Source organism: Alexandromys fortis, unplaced genomic scaffold, assembly GCF_014885135.2.
Source record: "Alexandromys fortis isolate MF-2015 unplaced genomic scaffold, M_Fortis_MF-2015_v1.1 scaffold_451, whole genome shotgun sequence".
In the NCBI taxonomy this organism is placed as follows: Eukaryota; Metazoa; Chordata; class Mammalia; order Rodentia; family Cricetidae; genus Alexandromys; species Alexandromys fortis.
The window spans coordinates 158764-166694 of NW_026068343.1; the positions used below are offsets into that span (position 1 = coordinate 158764).

At 36.8% G+C, this 7931-nt stretch overlaps 1 protein-coding gene across 2 annotated transcripts in view; it reads right to left on the minus strand.

Annotated features, from left to right (window-relative positions):
• Fam133a (family with sequence similarity 133 member A) overlaps positions 1-7931 on the minus strand; it is a 37816-nt gene that overhangs the window by 11955 nt on the left and 17930 nt on the right. For both annotated transcript variants that reach the window (XM_050132900.1, XM_050132902.1), the window contains one exon: positions 7358-7430. The gene's annotated coding sequence lies outside the window, so the exon portion shown is untranslated. The remainder of the gene's footprint in view (positions 1-7357; positions 7431-7931) is intronic.

Genomic DNA, 7931 nt, shown 5'->3' on the forward strand with positions numbered 1-7931 from the left:
CCCCACCCTCCCCCCCCTCCCCCCTCTCTTTTCCCCCTCCCCCCACTCCTCTCCCCCTCCCTCTCCAATCCAAAGAGCAGTCATGGTTCCCTGCCCTGTGGAAAGGAGTCCAACAATGACCAATATGTAAAATATTTAAGAGATATTTTAACCTACACAATAAATAATCATTTTCTAAATGATAATATACAATTAATAAGGAAAAGTCACACTAACAGTCTCCTGTTCATGTATCATTTTCTTACTAAGGTAAGTTTATTTTTAAGCAAATCTAATTATTCCTTGCCTTTTCCATACTATTATTCCCCTCTATTCATTTCTCAGATTCACAAACTTTGTATTTGTTCTGAGAACCATGTAGTTTAACCATGATCACCATTGTTACTAATGCAATATCCATTGTAGCCTGGTAGGGAGTCACCAATGGATGCACAACCAAGGACAAGGACTCCCTTCTTCCATGAGTCTATCAATAGGAAGTAGTTAAATAGTGAGGAATAGGGAAATTGCAGTCCCTCCATCCTTGCCTGACTATTCATGGGAACATTCTTATGTAGAGCTAGTACAATTAAGCAATGCTTAGTTTCTAAAATGTCGCTAAGGCAGTGGCTGTCTAAATGCTCAGAGATGGAAATTTGCAGCCATTTCTATTATCTTCTGGCTATTATGGTCTGTCATCTCCCCTTTCCTCAGTATTCCCTGGGCCTTTGAAAGAATAGTGTAGATGTCCTTTTTAGTTTTGAGCACTCAACAATTAGTTATTGTCTGCACTTTATGTATGAATAAATCTCTGTCTTTATTACACTCTACAGGAAAAAGCAGGTTCTTTGTTTAAGTATAAGAATGGTAATTGTGTTCAAGTATAAACATGTTTAGAAGGGAGCCACAACATTTAAACAATGTTCTATAGTTTGATTTGCTATTTCTAATTATGAGATACATAATAGTATTTGTTTGTTGTTTCTTAAGTTTTTTTATTGTGATTATCTATTGTGTGATAGAGACTACTTTATATGCCACAGAGAATATACTCTAATAAAATTGTCAAATCACAGATATTAATCAAATGAAAGTATAAATTATAATTATTGTTAGAAATATAAAGGATGTCGAGATAGATACAATGAGCATCTCAATCCAGAAGTAAAGGTGAAATATGAGATACTGGAATATAATGTAAAACCTAACTGTTTAGCCTGAGCTAGGCAGATGAATAAAAGAGCCAAAACTATCTGAATAATTAATCTGAAATAATACACATGGTAAGAACCCTCAGGCAAAACAGAAAAGTTGACTACAGTGCAAACTATTTGTATTATTCTAACAAACTAATCATCCCCAGTTCTTCATTTTTGAAAGTGATTGTATGTATGTCCTTTGTCAGTGAACATGCTTAGGTAAAACTTGAGATAAATGCCAGTTAACTAAAAGTGTATATTAATGTTTCAAAATATAGCCCCTACTCTACTAAAGATAGTTGTTTTATAGATTTCTAGTTTACAAATTATTATCATGAATTTTCAGTGGTATTTATTACTTGTTCATGAAGTCTCACAAATAAAGTTACTTGAGTCAGCAGCATTTTTTAAAATGGCTGTCGATTGCTCTGAGACTTAGCCTAAAGCATTCATTCTTTTGAAAAGATTTGGCCAATAAAAAATGCTTAATATAATTTTGCTCATTATAGCTCATAGCTCATATAAGTTTAAGTACCCTGCTACTAAACCCTTTTGGAAAACTACTTGAAGGATTTCAGGTATCATTGATTCTACTAAACTATAAAATGGCAATCATTTAATCATGTATAATAGCTATGTTTCAACACACTCTCTTTTACCATTTCCCATTAGTTGATAAGAGAGAAAAGACAAGATACAATCTAATGCATGGGCTAAATAAGAGATAATGAGGTTTCATGGGAAAATTTAATGATACTTTGAAATTCTTGGGAATCCTTAACTCTAGAAAGTATGATACTTTTTTTACAAAATAAAACTCTAGGATAAACACATCGTATATTGGTTATGTACATGACTGTTCTGAAGGAAGACTTGCTGCTCTTATCTTGAGTCAGATCAGCATATTCAAAAAGCACTATGTTAAATCAATGTTTCTCCAGTGAATTCCCTGTAATATAGCTCTGCCACTGAATATTAACAGGGGAAACCATACAAATTTGAAAATGCTACTTCTAATTTCTTACCTCTTCCATGATTGTCAAATGTCAAGAGATCTATTTCTGCAGTTTTAAAGGTGGTACAGATTATAGTAGCAATGAAGGATTGCAGGTGGAAGAGATAAAAATATAAAACAATGGCTGAGGAAGGAGTCTGTACATCATTTAGACAGCTGTTAGATAAATGAGTAAAATAACCCTCTGATGTTTTTTAGCAAAGGAATACATGGTAAATTTAATAATTGGAAGATAAGCCACAGTATACTGTTCAAATGTTTAGATTTTATGTTAATAAAACAATGCCATTTAAAATAATTAATAAAAATTGGCAAATTTTGCTCAAACACAATAGAATATGCCTTCTCAGTACCACATGGGACCTTCTCTAAAATTGACCACATTCTTAGTAACAAAGCAAACCTCAACAGAAACAAAAAAAAATGGAATAACCTCCTGTATCTTATTGGATCATCATGGTTTAATGTTAGAATTCAACAACTCTAATTGCAAAAAGCCTACAAACACATGGAAATTGAACAGTGATCAATTAAATCACCCCTAGTTCAAGGAAGAAATAAAGAAAGAAATTAAAGACTTCCTATAATCCTTTAAAAATGAAAGCACATTTATGCAAACCTATTGGACACTATGAAACCAGTGCTTAGAGGAACATTCATTGTACTAAGTGCCTACATAAAGAAGTGGAGAATCACACACTAGCGACTTAACAGCACACTTGAAAGCTCTAGAACAAAAAGAAGCAGACTCATCATGAGGAGTAGACAATATGAAATAATCAAATTGAGGGCCAAAATCAATAAAGTAGAACAAAGAAAACAATGCAAAGATTCAATGAAACAAAGAGCTGGTTCTTTGAGAAAATCAACAAGATAGAGGTCAGGTAGGACAATTGTGCAAGCACAAGAAAGTGTATGCAATCTCACAATAAGAAAAAAATGGCCAAGAAAACCTGTCAGCAGACTAGAAGCATGGTAACTAATGACACATGCTTCTAGCCAATAACAACATGCCAGCAGTGACCACCAGTTTCAAAAGGACCATCCAGAAATGTTTCTGCAGCAGCTCAATTTCCCTAACACCATAAAACCCTCAACCTGCTTCTGTATTGGAATCTCCCAGAGTCTATGCCTCTGCCTCCATGTCATCTCACTTCCTGCCTCCCCTCCCCACCCCTGACCAGGGAAATAGAGATGTTACAAGAGGCAGCAGCAGCAACAAGTCTGCAAAAAGTACAACTGGTGCCCAATATGGATGAAACTTTTCTTTTGCTCACTTTTTCGGTCCTTCTTACTCTATTTTGGGCACTTTTCTTTTCTGCTTGCTGCCCCAGCTGTTGTTTCTGTCCCAACTCTCCACCAGTGTCTTGAGTCAACCCTTTTGAGTGTTTTCAGTGAGCTGACCCCTAGTTTTGTTTCTAAGCTCTTGGTTAGTTGGGGCTTTTATTTTTTCCTGTCCCTACATTTTCTTTTGTTCCCATTTATCTTCCTGATTAGGAACTCTGCATTGTGACTTTGTTCATCATGGTAATCCTACATAAAAGCTGACCACCCAGGAGGTATAACCAATAAAGTAGCTCTGAACAGGTCCTTTACACCTGCAGACACTGTCTGAGCATATGTCTGTGGCCCAACAAACTGCAGATATCCCTCACTATAAGCAACACACTTAGTCTGAGAACATTACTCTCCCCTTCCCTTCTGTGATCGTCCTTATATGGGCTCCCTCAAAGCCTGAGAACAGGTGATGATTTTTGCCTGGGTACTCTCTCTGGGATTTTCTGAAGGCTCTCTTGTTTTAAGGGTAGTCCCAACTGATATGGGAGGTCCTTCTGTATATGTGCTGCTTTTATTGGTTAATGAATAAAGAAATTGCCTTGGCCTGTTGATAGGGCAGAACTTAGGTAGACGGAGAACACTAAACTGAATGCTGGGAAAAAGAAGGGCAAAGTCAGAGAGAGGCCATGAAGCTGCTGCCGGAGACAGACACACTGAATCTTTTCTTGTAGGCCACAACCTCATGGTGACACACAGATGGGTTAATTAAGATATAAAAGTTAGCCAATAAGAAGTTAGAGCTAATGGGCCAAGCAGTGATTTTAATTTCATAGTTTCTGTGTGATTATTTTGGTTCTGGGTGGCTGGGATGAACAAGCAGTCCTCCTTCAATGGCCAACCACTCCTCAGAGTGTACACTGTTGGACTTCCTCTCCTAGTCTCTATTCTCAAGTGAGCCAGTTACATGCCCACCTATTAAAGAACCATTAGGACAGTGACTGGTCTCTTGATTCACAGAAGGACTTTGGCAGTTTGACTGTGATTGAATCCCCATTCCCTTTTGGGATCTGAACATTCAAGTGACTACTTCCACTAGCTTGAATCTGGAGCTGAGTGTAGGGACCGAGATGCAGTTGTTGCCACTCACCCTGTGTCTTCTGGCCTCTTTCATCTTTGCTGCCCCTCCTCACAAGCTCCTCCTGTGGCCCATTATGAATGGTGCCCCTTCCACAGAGGGGAAGTTTTTACCTGATTTACCCTTGCCCAGTTGTAAACATTTAACTAGAACTTGCACCACATGTACCCCATTGACCCTGTTGGCACTTCTGAATAAGGCAGGCATAAAGCCTAGAAGATTGGTTTCCAATGTGATGTAGGTGGGTCTTTTTTCTATGTGTTATTTTATTGGTTAATAAAGAAACTGCCTTGGCCCTTTGATAGGACAGAAAATTTGGTAGGCAGCGTAAACAGAACAGGATGCCTGGTAGAAGGAAGTGAGGTCAGACGCAATGGAGCCAGCCGCCAGGTCAGACATGCTGAATCTTTCCCAGTAAGCCATCACCTCGTGGTGCTACACAGATTACTAAATATGGGTTAAAGCAAGATGTGAGAATTAGCCAATAAAAACTGAAACTAATGGGCCAGGCAGTGTTTAAAAGAATACAATTTGTGTGTTGTTATTTCAGGAGCTAAGCTAGCCAGGCGGCCGGGAGCCGGGTGGCAGGAACTCAGCCCACTGCTCCTTCTACACCAATGCACTTTGGCAGATAGATGTCACTCATTATGCTCCCATTTGACAAGCTTAAATATAACATGTAATTATTGACACCCATTCCCTTTTCTTTATGCTTTGGCCCAAACAGAGGAGAAGGCTATACAAGCTATCAAGGCATCAAAGAAAGCCATGTTTGTTATGGGAGTTCCCTGGGCAATAAAAACTGACAATGGTTCAGTTTATACCTCTCAAAGCTTTATGGACTTCTTACAGAACTTCAAAATCAAACAATCAACAGGTATTACATATAATCCCCAAGGTCAGGCTATTATGGAAAGAATAAAGAACTCCTTAAAAGGATAAATGGACAAAATCTCCTTAAAACATAAAAAAAGTATCCTCACCAAGCCTTGGTGGAGGCTGTCTTCAAAAGCAAAATTTCTTGGCTTCTGATGAGAAGGGCCTTAACCCTGTTTATAAACACTGGGCTTCCCTCCCTAGGGGAACTCCACTCCCACTTGTAAGATGGAGGGATCCCTTACCCACCCACCCCTATAGAAATCCTGCTCAGGTCAATAAGCCCATGTTTGGCAATTTGTCCCTCTGTGGAAATGATGCTTGCATAGATTTAAACACCTCCTATTTTTATGAGGAGGCAGTTATCATAATGGAACCATTAAGGGCAATAAATCATTTGAGGACTCAATCCAAACAATACCAAAAACAAATTTTACTTTCAACAGATGCCCATCTATGTCAAGAACCCCTTCTTCCTTTTACTAACCAATGCTAGTACAGCAAATGTAAACTGTACAAGCATCTGCATGCTGGATGCCTGTTGGAATCCTAAAGAAGCTTCTCATGCAGTCTTGGTATGTATTCCTCGCATTCATATGGATGCCTATTGCCAAAGTTATCTGTTATTAGAAGACAGAGCTTATGAGTCCCACTAGAATAAAGAGACTTTGAAATAACTACAGAAAACACTGCAGCGATCTTGCTTGCAGTAGCTACGACCTCTCTTATTCAAACAGGAACCATGGCCAATGCCTTAAACATGGCCATAGAACAATCAGCTGAAGTGTGCAACAGAAAACAGTTAATTATGCTCACTTTCATATGGACATTATAAATTTACAGCAGCAAATTAAATTAGATAAAAATATAATACTATTGCATAAGGGCCAATTGTGATCCTCGATTTCAATCCCTTTGCTTAACTCCATATAGAATTTCCAAGATGTCCTTGGCCTGACAGCAACCAAGATATAGCTTATTACTTTTCAGATTTGGCTGGTTTTCTTTTCATGATCACAATAAATATAATAAAAAACTTTTATGGCTCACAGCAAACAATCTATGCCAAAAATTACAACTAAATAGTCTTTCATCAATATTTCAGATATACCACATTCTTTCTATCCTGGGCCTTTGCACATAGTGTTTCCTTCCACAATCATGACTTGTAATTATTTAGAGAAGTCTTTTTATAACCTTGAAAACTGTCAGGTCTCATAGATATACTTTGATAGGATTTTATACATTTTATTTTATTGTTTTTTTTTTTTTTTCGAGACAGTGTTTCTCTGTAGCTTTTTTGGTTCCTGTTCTGGAACTAGCTCTTCTAGACCAGGCTGGCCTTGAACTCACAGAGATCTGCTTGCCTCTTCCTCCCGAGTGCTGGGATTAAAGGTGTGTGCCACCACCGCCTGGCTATACATTTTATTTTAATACTCACAACATTTAACATTGAGAAGTAGTGTAAACATTCTTATTTTCCTTAACCACATTATGTTTTCTTTTGTTGTTGAATTTCATTTACTTGTTAGTTTATTCATTTATTCCTGTTTTTACATCCTTACTTCTGTTTCCCCTCCCTCCCTTCCTCCAAGTCTCTTTCCTATCACCTCTCTGCCCCCAGCCATCAATATACTCCTCCTTTTTTTATGTTTAGGAAACAGAAGGTTTCTGATGAGCATCAACAAAAAATGGCATATCAATTTGGAGTAAAACTACCTACCTGATTTTCAAGGCTGCACAATGCATCCCAGTATGAGGAGCAACTTCAGTTGTTCATTTTAGCAATGATTTGATCACTATTATTCTTCTTTGCTTCATTATCAGCACCAAATAAAAGCATAGCACATCATTCCCTCTTCGTTAATTACTTACCTAATTTGGAATCTGGATTGTTCACACTTCTTTCACCTCTCCAGATTACTCCTTTTAAATTCTTTTTCAGGTTCTTTCCCATTTAACATACATGAAAGAAATGAGATAGTTTGTTAAAATCCTTCTGGTAATTTGCCAATAAGATCTAAGTTATAGAATGAAAACTTAAAATAACAAAAATTGCAACTAAAATTAATGAAGCATTACCAGGGAAAAAGAAACATCCTTTATTCAGATAAAACCGTTGAATAAAGTGGATGAGTGTTTTCTCAATATTAGTCATTTATTCAATTGTATATGTTCTATGAGAAAAGCAATAGAAATTACTTCCCACTTTCATGTTTTTACCCATACTTGTTTAGCTATTATATTTCTTCCCCTTGCCTCATGAAACTCCATCATCAATCACATAATTGTGTATATTAAATTTTTAGTGTTTTAAAATTAAGAAACTAATAAAATATTATAGCTATTATAATAGTTTTAATTAACATAAAAGAATTATACATAATAATGGTTTTCATTATTATATTTTCATGAAATCATTTTTTTTAATATAATTTTTTATTGAAAA